The sequence below is a fragment of the Dermacentor variabilis genome, chromosome 6 (assembly GCF_050947875.1).
Source record: "Dermacentor variabilis isolate Ectoservices chromosome 6, ASM5094787v1, whole genome shotgun sequence".
NCBI lineage: Eukaryota > Metazoa > Arthropoda > Arachnida > Ixodida > Ixodidae > Dermacentor > Dermacentor variabilis.
Window position 1 is genome coordinate 129,077,820 of NC_134573.1, and position 9,312 is coordinate 129,087,131.

The window sequence follows — 9,312 nt, forward strand, 5'->3', positions numbered from 1 at the left end:
GCGCCAGGTCTTTGAGTATGTGGATAGCCTCTATGGCGCTCGATATCTGCGAGTCTACGTTACGGCGGAACGGTAACATGGTAGAGAATGTGGAGAACATACACATCCCGCATATATTACTGCACGATAATCTTAAATAGCGTTCTTGCTTCACGCACGTGGATAACCATCATTGGAGACTACTTTGGAAACTAACTGCAAGTATTGTATATGTAATACCCAAAGGTGTACCTGGCCTGGTGGCCAGTAAATATGACGTAATATTGCGAGCAGCTTCGGCCATAGCATGCTAACGGATGACGACACAGACTGAAGTGACTAGCGCAAGAGTGGACAGGGGACACTAAAGTGGCTAGAAGGACAAGCGCCCAGTTGGAAGTTTGCGCTTATCCTTGTCGCCTCTTTAGTGTCCCGTGTCCACTCTTGCGCTAGTCACTGCAGCATGGAATACCAACTAGCCCGGTCTCACACCCTGCGACGACACAGTGACAGTTTGCTGAATTATTGGGTCGTGAATTTTGTGTCAAGGTGAAAAAGCAACATATCCATGTATATGTCTTAATACTTAAGCACATCTAGATGTGCAGCTGCGGCGGTAGCCCATGAGTGCGCATTGCAATGTCGCTAGTGAAATAATTGTGTGCACCTTAACGAATTCGATAGGTGAAAATCAAAATCCGTCCACGACGGCGTCTCTAGTAAACGCTGTGCGATGTTCGGACGTTAACAATGCGTGCTGACTGACGAAAGGCTGCCACGAAGAGCTTCTGACGGTTGGCCTAGCTTCTTTACTACGTAGAATCAAAAGAAAAAGAAAAAATAGCAAGAAGAAAAAAAACCGTATCAAAAGCCCAGAATCAACCATTGCTCGTCGCGACTAAACGCTCTTAGGATGACGAGTAATTTCCAGGCGACGAGCGGCTACGCTTTATCAAGAACACTGATAACGCCGGCGGGACAAGCATTGTGGCGAAGTTCAATGCGCAGGGAAAGCGTTAAATTATATTATTTTTGTTTTGTTGACGTCATCACGCGTCACCGCGGGAAGTTTGAAAAGCTTAAGGTCAGTACGCCACGTGGTGGCACTCACGCGAACTAAACCCTTGTGTCCAGAAAAGCTGGATACGAGCCCCTTTATCTTTGCTCCACTCTCTTTAATACTCCCTCAAATGTCCTTCCAGAAACACCTAGTAATATAAATGTGCGTATGGAGGACGTACGTACTACTCACCGACGTCGTAGTGAATATAATTATGCCTGTGGTGGTGCGCCTTGCGCCCGCGTTGCACGTAGATTGGCCACAGGCGAGGAATCGGTGCGTCTGCAAGTGCGCCGATGGTATACCAAGTTCTCCAGTATTCAATCTTCACAGTATTCTTCTGCGTCCCGCGTTATTTCCCAGACATACGTGCCGATTAGCGTTGCAATTCACACGTTGTTTCTTACTAATTCAATGTGGGTGCCAGAACGAGCGCAGCCTCACTGAATGGCTTAGACGGACTCCAAGCCATGACGGAATTGCGGGACAGGAAAGAGCAGTCATTTCGAGGGGGCGGGGGGGGGGGGGGCATGTAGCACGAAAGAGATTCTAAGTTTTCCTGATACTTTTCTGCCCCGTCAAGACAAACAAACGCTACTTGGAGAAACTCGGCAACGAAAGTTTAGAAACTTAACGGTAAACACAAGATAAACACAAGGTCCACCTAGTCAGACCAACAACACAGCGCAACCGCAGAAGAGAGAAAGGTCGTATGAGGTATATATATATATATATATATATATATGTATATATATATGATCGTGCCGGCTGTGCATAGGGCACATGCAATGTGACCCATAATTTTCCGCTTTTGGGTGTGGTCCAACAGGCATGCACTCGAATTCGCGTGCAGCTACAAAAGCATATGTGATATCAAACCAATCAAAAGCAGTCTGTGCCGCTTCCATCGTATACCTCTTTGCGCTATAGTATATAGTTGCACGCAACCAAATGTGTCCGAAGCATTGCTGCACCAATGAGACTAGCTGACATAATAGTTCTATGGTTCAGCGGACACGATGGAACGATCGCCTTCCTCAGAAATTTTGACTTTGACAAGTTCAGCGAAATGGCTTGGTTTGACGCTTGTAAGTAGAGCGGATAAATTTTGCACGGCGCGATGTGATAACGGTTGTGATCGAATGTGTAATGAATGTGCAATCATGGGGCGCAAGCTGCCCAATACGTCGCACCCTGTCGCTCACTTTGCAAGATACGGCGCTACCGACATTTTCATTTCATTTACTGTGTAGCCTTAAGGGCCCGAATGCATTTGCTCCGTTATCGTCTCACGCCAGTGAAGGAACGCAAGCACCCGGCAGAACTTTTGCTGGGATATCCAATAAGGGCAAAGCTCGACAGCATCATGCCGGCCGACGAGGCAGCAAACGCAGAGCTGTGTACCGAACGTCAGCAGTGATGGCAAGTTGGACAGCGTGTGTGGACGCGAACGCTCCGGCCCCGAAAGAAATAGATACCTGGTTATCGTGCGTGATAAAGGAAAGCGCATGGTCACAGTAGACACGGCTCAAGGAACGGAACGTTTCCTGAGTGCGATGTCGGAACGCTTCGGCCACGGAATCGCGCGATACCGACAGAATACCTATCGTCGCATCTTGGACTCGCTCCACGAGATACACCCAGGCATGGCCGCCATAAAGAACATGGCAACATCCCTGTTCTGGTTTCCAGGCGTGGATGGTGAAATTGAGCGATGGGTGCGTGCATGTCCTGCTTGGTGTACAAGCTGCGGCGATGCCTCCGTCGCAAACTCCTGTTCCATGGCCCACAAAGGGAGAAAAATTCAGCCCGTTACAAGCCGTTCATGCAGGTCCCATAGAAGGACACATGACATTCGTGGCCGTGGATTCAGAAGCAATGTGGATAGAAGCACTTCCAATGAAATCGGCGACAGCAGAAACGACAGTGGAGATCCTCAGGGCTATGTTTGCGAGGTTCGGCCTACCTCGCACGCTTGTGACAGATAATGGACCTCAGTTCACAGGTTTCGACTTCCGTAATTTCTTTGCTCAGAACCAAGCACAACACGTGACTACCGCGCCCTATCATCCACAATCAAATGGTTTAGCGGAGAGGGCCGCGAGAACACTGAAAGAAGCTTTGAAGAAAAATTCAGTGCCCTTCCACTCTGTGAAGGATGACCAACAAAACTGTGTACTTGGGTACCTTAGTGGCAAACTGCACCTCCGCCGCGGGTCGGCCCGGCATTGTATTACCTTCGGGATCGGCGCACGTATGGGGAGTGCTTAACGCCTGCTTCACCTCCGCCGCGGGTCGGCCCGGCATTGCACTATCTTCGGAATTTTGTGTCTACACACGGACATTATCCTGGGGGAACGAGCCCTTAACAGCTCGCTATAAAAACGAAGGAATCCAGCTACAAGCACGGAATGCAAGATTTTTGTTCCGTTATCGTAGCACGCCAGGGAAGGAAGGCAAGTCCCCGGCAGAACTTTTGCTGGAATATCCAATAAGGACAAAGCTCAACTGCATCATGTAGGCCGCCGAGGCAGCAAACACAGAGCCGTGTACCGAACGTCAGGAGCGATTGCAAGTTTGCCAGCGTGTGTGAGACGCAAAAAAAAAATGAATGCCTGGTATCGTACGCGATAAACAAGGAACGCGCATGGTCACACTGGATATGGCTCAAGGAACGGAACGGCGGCATCTTGACCAAGTGCGATGTCGGGACGCTTCGACCACAGAATCGCGCGACACCGACAGGGTAACGCCCCGTCCAGGACGGTCGGACAGAAGTACAGGATACACTCCGACACCGTCAACGGAACTTTTGCGTCGTTCAACGAGACAGCGCCGTCCTCCAGAGCGTTCTTATTTGCGGGGAGGGAGGGGGGAGAGAATGTCTGGTATCATCATCACCAGCAAGCAGACCTCGCTCGGCTCGTGACGCTGGTGCTGTGAGCGACCCTGGGCTTGAGCAAGTTCCGAGCTAACGTGTAATAAAGGGACGTTCCACAAATGTATGACTGACTGATGTCATGCGTCGCAGAACGAGGGCATTACATAAGGCGGGGGGAAATACAGGATGGTACAACTATGCTCGTAAAGGAAATACACGGGATGAAAAAAAGGTTTTTTTTTTTTGTACAAACCAGATTTCAACTTCCTCGGGCGCTCTATTCTAACATATATAGAGAGAGATTGCGACGCCAACAGTGCTATTTACGCAATAACGTTATCATATTATAATTGTAATAATTGGAGAAATTCATACCTTTCATGGCTTCTCGCTAGATGCGCTTCTTCTTTTACCTCTTTTAGCGCCTCAAGAACCTACAGCACAGTGCACTGTACCAACGGTGCCGCTCTGGCTTTTTTTCAGCATAGAAACTATATATATACAACTTACAAATGAACCATGTTCTATTGGACAAAGCGAGCTCGAGCACATGGTTAGTTAAAATGTACAAAGCCACGACCGCAAGTGACATCATTACCTGTAGTTTTCCATTTTTCGCACCACTTTGCGCGATGCAGTCGTGCGATGTCTTCTCAAAAGCTCAAGCATAACAAGAGACGGTGAGACTAAAGATACGCATTTACGTATGTACAGTATACTATATCTGCCCTAGTCGGACATCGGTCCAGTGGATGGTATATCCAGCAACGGTAATCGGGCGGCGGCTCTTGCATGCTTACTCAAAACAGTTAGAGGTGTCAAATTTGGACAGTTAGGCTTCACCTCTGGGCCGATCCCAGATACTGTGTAATCAAAACTGGACCGATCCCTGCACTGAAAATGAGCTTTCTTTGTCTGCGACCGCAGGGTATGGCGTGTCGGCTGTCTTACGGAGTAAACTGTCTCACAGATTAAGCTGTGAGACAAGTTCACGCAATTCATTCACACTAGGCCAACACGACACCGATTTTGGTCTGCCGACTGTCGGCGACAGCGGTTTTTTAAACCCTTCGTGTCGGCGCCTCTGTCGCACTGTACCGACGCCGACAATCTACCGATGGTCGGCGGAGAACTCGGCGTCGGTACAGTGTGGCAGAGGCGCCGACACGAAGGGAAAAAAACGCTGTCGCCAACAGTCGGCAGACCAAAAATCGGTGTCGTGTTGGCCTAATGTGAATGAGCCTGTAGGCTGCCGTTCCTGGGTAGAGCGTCGGCGTCGGCGTAACCGCGCGAACGCGTGTGTGACTGCTCGCGCGTTCGTCGTCGTCGTCTACCGCAGCTGGGCACAAGCAGTGGGAGATGGTGCTCAACAGCTCGGCATTGGAGGATCAGCGAAAGCTGATCGCCAGGGCCTAAGTGCTGCTCCCGCCGTTGGGGCCCTGGACTGAAGGCCCCACCCACAACGGAGATCCACCCCTCTCTGTGCCCTATCAAAAAAAAAAAAAGAAAAAATTAACGGAAGACACTTTGTCGAGATTAAAGTGTGAAACGGCGGAAGCCTGACACCATTGACAATGGCGATTTGTTGCGTCGGAAACACCACGGAGGCACACAACTCGTACACTGTTATGTGAATATTTGTTTGTTTATTAGACGCCTGCAACGTCGTTCTGGACGAAGTGTCAAAGTAGTTTGTGGCCTCCTGGAACTGTTGCAGCGCCGTTTAGGGATCAGGAGGAGACGCTTCTTCCATGGTGGTGTCGGGGTGTAGTTGGCCATCCTCATCCTCCACTTCGCTTGATTCACTTGTACTTGCTCGGCTTGCCGCGGCAAGACGGCGGTCACGGCGCTTCCGAGCTTCATTTGCCTTGGTACATGGGCATGCAGCGAGTCGCTTCAAACGCATTGCCTCTCTTGCGTTGGCCCGTCGCGTCCCTGGACTCTGTGGTGTCGGACGGGCCTCACCGCCCTGATGCATGCGACGTATACGCTCAGCCTCTCTTGAGCGCCGCTTACGTTCAGCGGCTGCCGCACGTCGCGTGTTGGGAGACACTGGTTTGGCGAGACGAGGCATATCCTTCCCACACGATACCGCAAAGTAAACTGCCGCCACCGCAACCGCCACATCACAATCAAGCAGACGGTCGCCACGCGCGCCTCGCGACAGTGACGTCAAGCCACACAGCGCTCAATCGGGAGGCCACTTCAAGCGCCGGACGACAGTGACGTCAGGGCGTACCGTCGAACACACGGCCGCCACGCGTGCCGATGTCCTGAGTCGTCCCGCGCGGCGCCGAACCACCCCGACACCCGCACTTGACAGTGACGTCACGCATGCGAGTCAATCAGGAGGCGAAAACCTGCGCCTAGCGACACTGACGTCACGACACAGAAGAGACCAATCAGGAGGCCGGAAAGCTGCGAGTTTCTGCTAACGGCAGATGACCTTGACAATGAGCCATTAAAGGCTTCCGTCGTATTACCACCAATTTTTCTATTGCTTTACTGAAGAAAGGCAAAATGCAAATGGATCTATATTTAGTCATTATTGAGAGGCCACCATTTTTTTTTAAACAGCAGTAATCTTTCCTCGTTTTAGCTCGTTTGGGAAAATGTCCGATTTGAATATACTATTAAAACAAAGAACATCTGATATCAGATGAGCAATCATATTTATATGGTAAGGCTGCATGTCATGCTGTGGTTTTCAATATTCGCATGAGAGGAAGTACCTTGTGAGGTGTTGGCAACATGAAAAATTAATGAGGAAGACGAGTAATGGAAGCCTTGAATTCGTGCAATTTGTTCACAGAATTATTGAAGCAACCACTGAAGGCATCAGTTATTTCTTTCGGATGACCATAAACCCTATCTTCATGCCCGATTAGTTATATGATGATCAACCTTGACTTTTCTGTTTAAGAAGTCATTCACAATTTTCCATTTTTACTATTATCTGATCTACATTCAGTAATTCTTTTTTTATAATACTGGCGTTCGGCTTCCCTCAATTTAGCATTGAGAGCAGAGCAGATTTTTTTTGTACCTGCAAAGCAGGCGGACATTAAAAGGTTGCTTTTTCATTTTTTTCATAAAGGTTTTCCCACATACGCAACGCTTTAAATAATTCAATATTCAACCAGGGTCTTTGAGAGGAAGTTATTATTTATTTATTGCATTTCTATCAGTGAGAGTTCAAATCAAAGTGTGTGCAACAAAGTTGGGATTTTCGACAATGTCTCTGTGAGTCAGTAATATCAGTTACCAAGGGTCAATTGATAGCTGTGATAGCATCAATGAATCTATTTCTATCTAAAACAAGCTTAGTGAAAGCAGAAATGCTGCGAACACAAGGTAGAGAATCGAAATACAAAAATATAGGGTAATGATCCGTGGCATCCACACTCAAGGTACCTGCTTCAGGCTTAAGCAGCAAATTTTGTAGTGCATGATCAATAAGCATACCTACGTTACTACTACACCTTGTTGATTGGGTAATTAGGCACTCGTAACCAGAATTATGAAATATACTAGAGTAGCTTGTAGAGGAAAGGCTGTTTTATCGTGTAAGTTAATATTTATGTCACCCATGATGATAAATTTTTTTTTTGTTTCCATGATTTTAGTGAGTGTGTCACAAAATTCAGTGGTGAATGAGCATGGGGAGTGATAAATAACTCCGAATACAAGTTTTTGGTTGTCAAAATTAAGAAACTGGTTGTCAAGTTCGAGCCATACATATATGCAATTGCAGACATTTATGTTTAGACTGCGTCTACAATGTCAATGATATGTTGCACCAGTCGATACAAAGACAGCAATGCCACCATGATTGCTCTTTTGTCTGTGGCAGTACTCTGAACTGTAATGCGGGAAACAAAAAAGATTGCGAGCATCATCATCACAGCCAAGTCTCAGACACAAATAATCGTAAAAGCAGTACGAAATCTCGAGAGTAGATTGTTTATGCTGTCAAAGTGCCTGCGCAGGCTTCTAGCATTAAAATGAATTAGCGATAGAAATCACTGCGACTTAAATTGGTTGAGAAAGTCGACAGAAAAGTAGGATGCCATGTTTGGGGATCAAAAGAATTAGCATTATGAACTGTGCATGCAGCTAGGTAATTATTGCAAGGTCAGATACGTGAACAATGCAATGGACCCTGCTGTCCGTTGTCTTCAACACCTTAATTTAACAGTTATTGGTCCAAAGAAACTTCCAGTTCCTTGCCTCCTTTAACGCTAGAGCTCTCGAAACGAGCACCTTATTCTCTGTAGACAGATGGTCATCGACAAACACAGGAGGATCAAGCGTTGCGGAAACACCAATGTTACTGAGGTGAAGTCTTGCTTTCTGTACCTTACTGATGAATTCTGCTTTCTTTCTGCATGAGCAAAAGCGAGTGCTCAGGTTCTTTCGGCTTTCCGATATTGTGGAAACCCAGTGAACAACGTCGAGATCACTGGGCAAAACACGGCACCCAATTTTTTTCCAATGGTTTGCATGATAGCTGAGCAGTCTTCACCTTGAGCGCATGGAATGCCCCTGATCTCGCATTGTTGATTCTCGAATATTGATCAGCTACTTTAGTCAGGAGATTTAGTCATTTCGGACTCAAATTCGTTGCCTCAATATATTGCTAAATGAAAACACGTATAAAGCTGTGCTCAAATATCACTTCAGGAAGTATCCAGGGTGTCTACGAAGTTGTCATTTCTAATGTGCCCGAGTTTTCCAGGTTTTCCCTAAGTGCCTTTGCCAAATTCCCAGAGTGACCCAGAACTTTGTTTTATGTGAAGACGGGCTGACACCATGTCGCCCGATGCTGTCACTCTCTAGCAAGCGTGTTATGCCGTGGCTCTGAGACGAGAACAGTGCTGCTCGGAAGGTGCAGATTTCGTCATCCCAGTAGCTGTCATGCCAACGTTGTTGCCGTGCCATCGTCTTGTCATTGCTGTGACACACACAATTGCTTGTCTTATAAGGACACTTTGTGCAATCTGGAAAGTGCGAAACCCCACAAGAGGCTATAGATAGTTGCAAAATTCTCTGCAGAATACAGATTCCCCCACTAAGTGGGATCCTTTTTTTTTCCCTTCCATTTGGTTTGTTGCGGTAAATTACTCTCGAGAGGAGCGGAAGGAAGAGGGTAAGAGTGGGGTAGAGGGCTACTGTCCTTTGTTCATCGCGTTGGTAACTAAGTCTGTGATACACATGTCCAATGCTAGTGCAGTGGCAGGAGGGGACAATGTAGAAAGTTGAGAACGCACTTTGGTGGAATTTTCAAGAACCTTTCATTTATTACAGCAGACACCAATGCAACATTCGCCTTCCTGGCACGAAGCAAACATTGCGAATGGTGGACACAGGACACGCAAGGTGACATGGCTTA